The 8433-nt window shown below is 40.1% G+C and overlaps 1 protein-coding gene and 1 pseudogene across 3 annotated transcripts in view; both read left to right on the top strand.

The window, feature by feature from the left end:
• The window catches only part of VPS13A (vacuolar protein sorting 13 homolog A), a gene marked incomplete at its 5' end in the record, with an annotated part of 243652 nt that overhangs the window by 111924 nt on the left and 123295 nt on the right, over positions 1-8433 (top strand).
• On the top strand, positions 4515-6362 carry LOC102469515 (pumilio homolog 3 pseudogene; annotated as a pseudogene).

The following is an 8433-nucleotide window of genomic DNA, read 5'->3' as shown; positions in this document are numbered from 1 at the left end:
TCAGTAGAACAGCAGTAAGATCAAGAAAAGGATTAATAGGTTTAGAGACTAGAAAAAAAACAAAGATGCTTATTTTTTTTGAAGAAAGTATAGAAAACTATAAGAAGTCTTTAACTAATTCCTAGAATTAGTAATTTAGCACTTTCAACAAGATATATTGTGTTAATATGTAAAAATGTATTGGTAACAATTGGAGAATTGTTTTTATTTTTCTGAAAGAGAGAGGTATCTTCAACAGAGTCTCATTATACCATGATTTCTGCCCTTGCCAGGATCTCAGATGTCCCTGTGACATACTTGGGCTGTTCAGTTCAACCAGCATCCAAATCCAGGGCTGTCCTGTATGATTGTAGCATTGTGCGCCAGTGCCTTCCTGTATGCACCACCACAGTTGGTCTTGGAAAATAAAATGTAAAAATACTGTTGGTGGTAGTACAAAGAAAAAAGGAAAAAAATCATACTCTGTAGCCACTCCTCACTTAACAATCTACCTGTTTAACAACTGTTCAGGGGACCAGCAGATGGCGTAATGGTTACATTGCTGAACTTTCATGTAGCCAACCATGGTTCAAGTTCTGGACCCGGTGACTTAAACTCATGCCAGGTGCATGTGCATGCATGCTCAAAATGATGAGAGGAGGATGGAGGAGAAGGGATTGTGGCATGGCCATCCCCCTTGGGGAGTGATTTCTTGCTTTCTGTCTCTCTGGTGAGTGTGCATGCCCCTACAGCAGAAATCTCTCAAAACAAACAAAAAACAACAACAACAAAAAACTGCTTGGATTTAAAAGCAGTTCTCCAGTAATTAGAATCTCCTTTCAAAGTCTGTGTGAGTCTCCAGAATTCCCTTTCTGAGTCTTTGTTTCCTTCTGTAGGCAGTTAGTATTCACTACACAAAGCATCGGTAGTCACATCAGACTACATATTTCATTTATACATTTGTACTTTTTTTTTTTTTTTTGGAGAGATTTTCACTGTAGGGCGCGTGCGCTCGCCAGACAGACAGAGAGAGACATAGAGACAGAAAGTGAGAAATCACCCCCCAGGGGGGATGGTCACGCCGCAATCCCTTCTCCTCCATTCTCCTCTCGGGATCTTGGGCACGCACGCACATGCGCCCGGTGTGAGTTTTAAGCCACCGGGTCCGGGACACGAACCGCGGTCGACTACGTGAGAGTCCAGCAACATAGCCATTATGCCAACTGCTGGTTCCTTATACATTTGTACTTTATTATACACCCATAATACAAGATATTGACAAAAAGGAACAATGAATTCACCTGGACGAAATGCCAAGATTCAAAGGAAGGCTATGGATGTTGAAATGATAATGAAGCTTGTATGGAAGCAGTACCTGGCTAAGTGGTTAAGGTGCTGGGCTCTCATGTAGTGGACCATGGTTTGAGTCCTGGACTAGGCGGTTTGAAACTCAAGCTGGACGTATTTCCAAGATCTCAGGAGGAGAATGGAGGAGAAGGGATTGTGACCTGGCCATTTGCTCTTTGGGTGGTGATTTCTCACTTTCCCTCTGATTGTCGTGTCCACTCCCTACCCTCTACCCCCACCCCCCCACCTCCCATGAGTCGTATGAACCTTAGGCAAAAACCTCAACCAAAAAAAAAATAATAAGAGTTAAATAGCATGTGATTTAGGGCTAGCGCATTCCACCATTTTGATGATCTTGAAAGATAGTGTTGAAGAGGCAACAAAAAAGCATTGGTAGGACTTAAAGCCATAATAATTAGGCAGTAAAAGGCCTCATCTATGATATGGAAAAATTACTGATGATCTGGTTTGATGACCAGTTACAAAAAAGAATGTGATGCGCCTTTTCATAGCTCAAGCTAAGGCTCATAGTTTCTTTGAAACATTAAAGGCTTGAGGGGAAGAAGTGACAGAAAAGTGGATACATGGCATATGGGAAAAATGCCTAAAATGTTTGGTGAATTGTTTTGAAATGTTTGACAAAGATGACCATGTTGATGTCATACATAAAACAATTGTGGATCTTGCTAACTTGCTTACTTAATGTTGAAATGGAAGATATTGCAGAATTAGTGGAAAATTCGAGGGAGAACTAAGACTTAATAGAGTTGAAAGTGCAGCTGCATTTAGTAGTAGTAATAGAAGAAAGAATTGAAGGAGTACTAAAAAATTTAATTGTAAAGGTATTAGCTGGGGTGTATTCAAAAGCAAACATGCCAGTACCATGCTGTTTTGATTATCACAGGTTTGTAATATATTTTGGGGTAAGGAAGCAAGAGCCCCCTATGCCACTCTCATGCAGGATTGCTTTGGTAATACAGGATTTTTTTTGTTTGTTTTTGTTTTTTTTTTTAAATTCCAGACAAATTCTATGCTTGTTTTTTTCTAAATCTGTGAAGAATGTCTCTGGTAATTTGATTGGGATTGCATTAAATATGTAGATTAGTTTTGGTAAAATTGACATTTTGATTATATTAATTCTTCTAATCCAGGAACATGGTATGTCTTCTCACTTTTTTTTTTTTTATCATTTTCAATTTCTGTTTTTTAGATTTTCATAGTTTTCCTTGTAGAGGTTTTTTACTTTAGTTAGGTTTGTTCCTAGATATCTTAGGCTTTTTCTGGTTATTGTAAATGGGATTGCTTTCTTCAGTTCCACCTCAGTCTGCTCATTGTTGGTGTATAGATATGCAATATATTTTTGTATGTTGATTTCGTATCCTGCCCCTTTGCTGTATTCATTGATCACTTTCAGGAGTTTTTTCATGGATTCTTCTGGGCTTTGCATGTATATAATCATCCTTCCCTATTCGAATACCTCTTATTTTATTCTTTTTTCTAATTGCCTTGGATAGGATTTCCAGTACTATATTGAAAAGGAGTGGAGAAAGTAGGGAGCCTTGTCTTGTTCTAGTATTTGGTGGAAAAGCTTTCAGCTTTTTCTCATTCAGTATGATGGTTGGCTATTTTTTTTTTTTTTTGTATATGGCTTTTACCGTGTTCAGAAATGTTCCTTCTGTGCCATTTTTCTGAGAGTGTTAATCATGAAGGGAAGGGATGTTGTATTTTATCATTTTTTTCTCCATTAATTGATACGATCATATGAGTTTTATTTTTCTTTCAGTTAGTATGGTGTATTACACTTCATGGTTTTGTGTATGTTGAAACACCCTTGCTTCCCTGGAATAAAACAGGCATGTAGACAAGTGGAACATAGTAGAGACCCCAGAAATAAACCCTATGTACAGTCAACTGATTTTTGACAAAGGGCACCAATCAATCCAGTGGGGAAAAGAAAATCTCTTTAGCAAATGCTGCTAGAGAAACTGGGTATCTACCTGTAGAAAGATCTCTCTCACCATTAACAAAAATCAACTTAAATGGATCAAAGATCTAAACCTAAGACCCCAAACTACAAAACTACTGGTTGAAAACAGAAGGGAATCTCTTAGAGACATAGAAGCAGGCAAAGACTTCTTGAACAAGACCCTGAAAGTACAGGCAGTAATCCCAAAAATAGACAAGTGGGATTATATTAGATTAAGAAGCTTCTGCACAGCAAAAGAAACAATAATTAGAGTGAATTAACAGCCCTCAGAATAGGAAAATATATTTGCAAACTATGCCTCAGATAAGGGACTGATAACCAGGATATACAGGGAACTCAAACAGCTTATACCCCCCGCTGCCCCCCAAAGTGATCATCAACCCAGTGAAAAGATGGGCAAACGAGCTGAACATACAACTAAGGAAGACATACGAATGGCCAACAAGCATATGAAGAAATGCCCAACAGCTCATCATAAGGGAGACATAAATCATAACTACAGTGAGATACCACCTAACCACTCAGAATGGCTACGATAAATAAAATAAAGAATAAGTACTGGTGAGCTGTGGTGAAACGGGAACTCTCCTACACTGTTGGTGGGAATGTAAATTAGTACAGCCACTGTGGAGAACAATATGGAGGTTCCTCAAAGACCTACAAATAGTACTACCATATAATCCAGCAGTTCCTCTCCTAGATATCTACCCGAAGGATAGGAAGATGCTCAGTTGGAAAAACATTTGCAGATCCATATTTATTGCAGCACTATTTACGATTGCTAAGACATAGAACCAGCCCAGATGTCCACAAATAGATGAATGGATTGAAAAAGTGTAGAGCATATATACTATAGAATACTACTCAGGCATAAAAAGCAGTGAGACCTTGGCATTTGATAGAAAGTGGACAAATATGGAAGACTTACTTCTGAGTGAAGCAAGCCAGACAATGAAAAAGAGGCATTGTAGATGTCGGCCCCATGTGTGCGAGTTGATACAATGGAAGTCAAAGCGGACGAATGGATTGAAAAAGTGTAGAGCATATATACTATAGAATACTACTCAGGCATAAAAAGCAGTGAGACCTTGGCATTTGATAGAAAGTGGACAAATATGGAAGACTTACTTCTGAGTGAAGCAAGCCAGACAATGAAAAAGAGGCATTGTAGATGTCGGCCCCATGTGTGCGAGTTGATACAATGGAAGTCAAAGCGGACAAAAAAAAATTAACATGAAGGAATACAAAGGCATCGCAAGAGAAAAAGAGATTCCGTAAAAACAGTGACTCTGGTTCTTCAAAGACATTGCCAAGAAAAGTTGTTAAGGAAGGTGGACCCAAAATCACATCAAAGAACTTTGAGAAAAGTGCCACAAAACCTGGGAAAAAGGGTGTAAAGCAGTTCAAGCATAAGCATCAAGGGGACAAAGCACCTAAGAATAAATTCCAGCAGGCAGAGAAATTCAACAAGAAGAGAAAGTTCCAGTCAGAAAGCAGTTCAGGAATAAGCAACAAGGGTGCAAAGCACCTAAGAACAAATTCCAACAGGTAAATAAATTCAACAAGAAGAGAAAATTCTATTCGGACAGTCAAAGTGATGACTCAGCAGCCAAGAAACCCAAATGAGATGATTTCAAAAAGAAGAAAGAACTGAAGCACAGCAGGCAACTTAGTGATAAAACCAACTATGACACTGTTGCTCAGGCCAAGCAGATTCAGGAGAATTTAAGAAGGAAAGACTGTGACAAAGAAAAAGAGTAAAGTTGATGAATGATTTACAAACATTGATTCAAGGAAAAATGAAAACTATTGCATTTGTACACGATTCAACTCAGGTGATCCAGTGTTACATTCAGTATGGCAATGAACTGAGAAAACAGGCTTTTGAAGAGTTGCAAGGTGATTTCATTGAATTAAATAAAGAAATCTCCAGAAATATTGTTAAGAAATTTCTCATGTATGGAAGTAAACTACCGATTGCAGAGATTATCAGAAGTTTTAAAGGCCACGTGTGGAAGATATTGAGACACGCAGAAGCGTCGGCCATCATGGGGTACGCCTACAATGACAAAGCCATCTTGGAACAGAGGAATATGCTGACAGAGGAGCTCTATGGGAACACATTTTAGCTTTACAAGTCAGCAGATCACTCAACTCTGGAAAAAACATTAGAGGCAAAGCCCGAAAAATTAGAGCTCATTATGGATGAAATGAAGCAGATTCTAACTCCAATGGCCCAGAAGGAAGCTGTGATTAAGCACTCATTGGTGCATAAAGTATTCTTAGACTTCTTTACCTATGCACCCCCAAAACTCAGATCAGAACTGATTGAAGCCATCCGTGAAGCAGTGATATACCTGGCACATACACACGATGGCGCCAGAGTGGCCATGCACTGCCTGTGGCACGGTACGCCCAAGGACAGGAAAGTAATTGTGAAAACAATGAAGACTTAGGAGAAATCCTTGAAGTTCTGCAGAAAGGGGATGGAAAGGCGCACAGTAAGAAAGAGACAGAAATCCGCCGACACGAGCTGTTAGAATCCACTCCTCCAGCTTTGTTAAGCTACCTGCAAGGACATGCCCAAGACATGGTGCTAGATAAGTCTGCCTGTGTGTTGGTGGCCGACATTTTGGGATCTGCCACCGGGGACATCCAGCCTGCCATGGACACCATCGCCAGCTTGGCAGCAGCAGAAGTGCACCCCGGAGGCAGGGACGGAGAGCTTCATGTTGCAGAACATCCTGCAGGACATCTAGTACTGAAGTGGTTAATAGAACAAGATAAAAAGATGAAAGAAAATGGAAGAGAAGGTTGTTTTGCAAAAACACTTGTAGAGCATGTGGGTATGAAGAACCTGAAGTCCTAGACGAATATAAACCGAGGTGCCACTATTCTTTCTAGCCTTCTCCAGAGTCCTGACCAGAAAGTTGCCAACAAAGTCAAAGCCTGACTGAAAAGCCTGATTCCCACATTGGAAAGAAACAAAAATCCTAGCAAAGGAATAGAAATTTTGCTTGAAAAACTGACTGCATAGGTGGACACAATTAAGAACAATAAGGAGGGGCCAGCAGTTGGTGTGGTGGTTAAGATGGTGGCCTTGCATATGACTGACTGTGGTTTGAGTCCCAGACCCAGTGGGTTGAAAATCATGCCAGGCACATGTGCGTGCATGCATGCATACCGAAAATCCTGAGAGGGCAGGGGAAGAGAAGGGACTGTGATGTGGTCACCCCCCTGTGGGGGGTGATTTCTCACTTTCCCTCTCTCTCCATCTCTTTCCTGTGAGTGCACAGGCTCATGGCAAAAACCTAACAAAAAGAACAAGAAGGAATTATTTTTCATTTTTCCTCTCTTCTGTTCTTTTTTCCCAGAGCAAAAAAGAAGGGCTGGGGTGCTCTGTATATGTTTTTCTTGACTGTGTTTAGATTCTCGTGTAAGAATCTATTTATAAAGTTGTTTCTACAATTTTTGTTTAAAAAAAAAAAAAGAGGCATTGTATGTCCCCACTCAGTATATACCAAATGTCAGTACTCTGTGGCAGAAACTGAATGATTGGAAAGTATAACAGCTTGGAGAGCAATGATGATTCTGGATGCAGTGGAGGAGGAGGGTGGGACATGGGGGAAGGGGAATAGGGAGGGAATCAAGAAGAAGAAAGAAGCAAAACATTTAAGGGAACCCAAAATGGAAAGATATCTGTTGATTATAATGTTTATGGTAATGTCTTTGACCGGATTGATATGCAGTGTATTCATGATGGGAAAATTCATTTGGTATGCTGTAATGATACAGTGATTAAATCAATAATTTTTTAAAAAAAGTAAATATGGCTCTTTTACAACTAGAGGATGTAGATCCAAAAGTTGAATGATTGATGAAAGTGGAATGGCAAATGAATGAACTTTTATGATGCTATCTTGAAACATATGTTGACTGAAAGAAGCTTAACAAAGCAGACCACCATACATTAACAAGATTCTTCTCAAAAGCTATACCCAAAGCCCCTACCCTTGGAAGTATTTTTATTTAGTTGCTATCATCTCCGTTACCTGGGCCCTTCACATCTCCTAATGATAACTCAGATGCTGACACAGATGACCTTGAAATACCACCACACTTGGAAGGAGAGAATGACTAAAGTATTAATCTAAATGGCTTTTTTATGTTGAACTTCAGTTTTCTGGTACATCACTTTCATAATATTTGCTGATTGTATTTTTATGTACTGTAATATGTAAGAGATGCAGATTAAAACAAAGATACCAAGATGATTTTTCCATTAGACCTTTTCTTTTTTTTTTCTTTTTTATTTTTTTGGAGAAGTTTTTGCTATAGGGCATGTGTGCTTGCCAGATGGACAGAGAGAGACAGAGAGACAGAAAGTGAGAAATCACCCCCCAGGGAGGATGGCCACGCCACAATCCCTTCTCCTCCATTCTCCTCTCGGGATCTTGGGCACGCACACACACATGCCCAGCGTGAGTTTAAGCCACCGGGTCCGAGACGCGAACCACAGTCTACTACGTGGGAGTCTAGCGACATAGCCATTATGCTAACTGCTGGTCCCAGACCTTTTCATTTAGAGTAAAGAAAAACAAAAAATACGTCATGACTTTTTTTTTTGGAGAGTTTTTTTTATTTTTTTCTTTCAGGCGCGTGCACTCGCCAGACAGACAGAGAGAGACAGAGAGACAGAAAGCGAGAAATCACCCCTCAGGGGGGATGGCCACGCTGCAGTCCCTTCTCCATTCTCCTCTTGGGATCCTGGGCACGCACGCACATGTGCCTGGCATGAGTTTAAGCCACCGGGTCCGGGACTTGAACTGCGGTCGACTACGTGGGAGTCCAGCGACACAGCCATTATGCTAACTGCTGGTCCCTGTCATGACTTTTTTGATGATGCAATATTATTGTGGCGTATCTTGTCACTTTCTGGTGCTTAGTGCATGCTTTTTGTATGGATAGAATTACATTATTCTAGTGTCGTGTCCCATGATATCTATTGATAGCTATATACCCTATGGCTCCAGAAGACATCTACCAATTTAAGCCAGGAAACAGGTTAAGATTCTGTTCAAATGGTAGGTGCATAAACCTATCAGTCTCATGTACTTTTA

This window comes from Tupaia chinensis, unplaced genomic scaffold (genome assembly GCF_000334495.1).
Source record: "Tupaia chinensis unplaced genomic scaffold, TupChi_1.0 Scaffold000147_1, whole genome shotgun sequence".
NCBI classification, from domain to species: Eukaryota; Metazoa; Chordata; class Mammalia; order Scandentia; family Tupaiidae; genus Tupaia; species Tupaia belangeri.
Note: the sequence above shows the minus strand (reverse complement) of the source record. Positions and strands in the feature narration are given on the sequence as shown.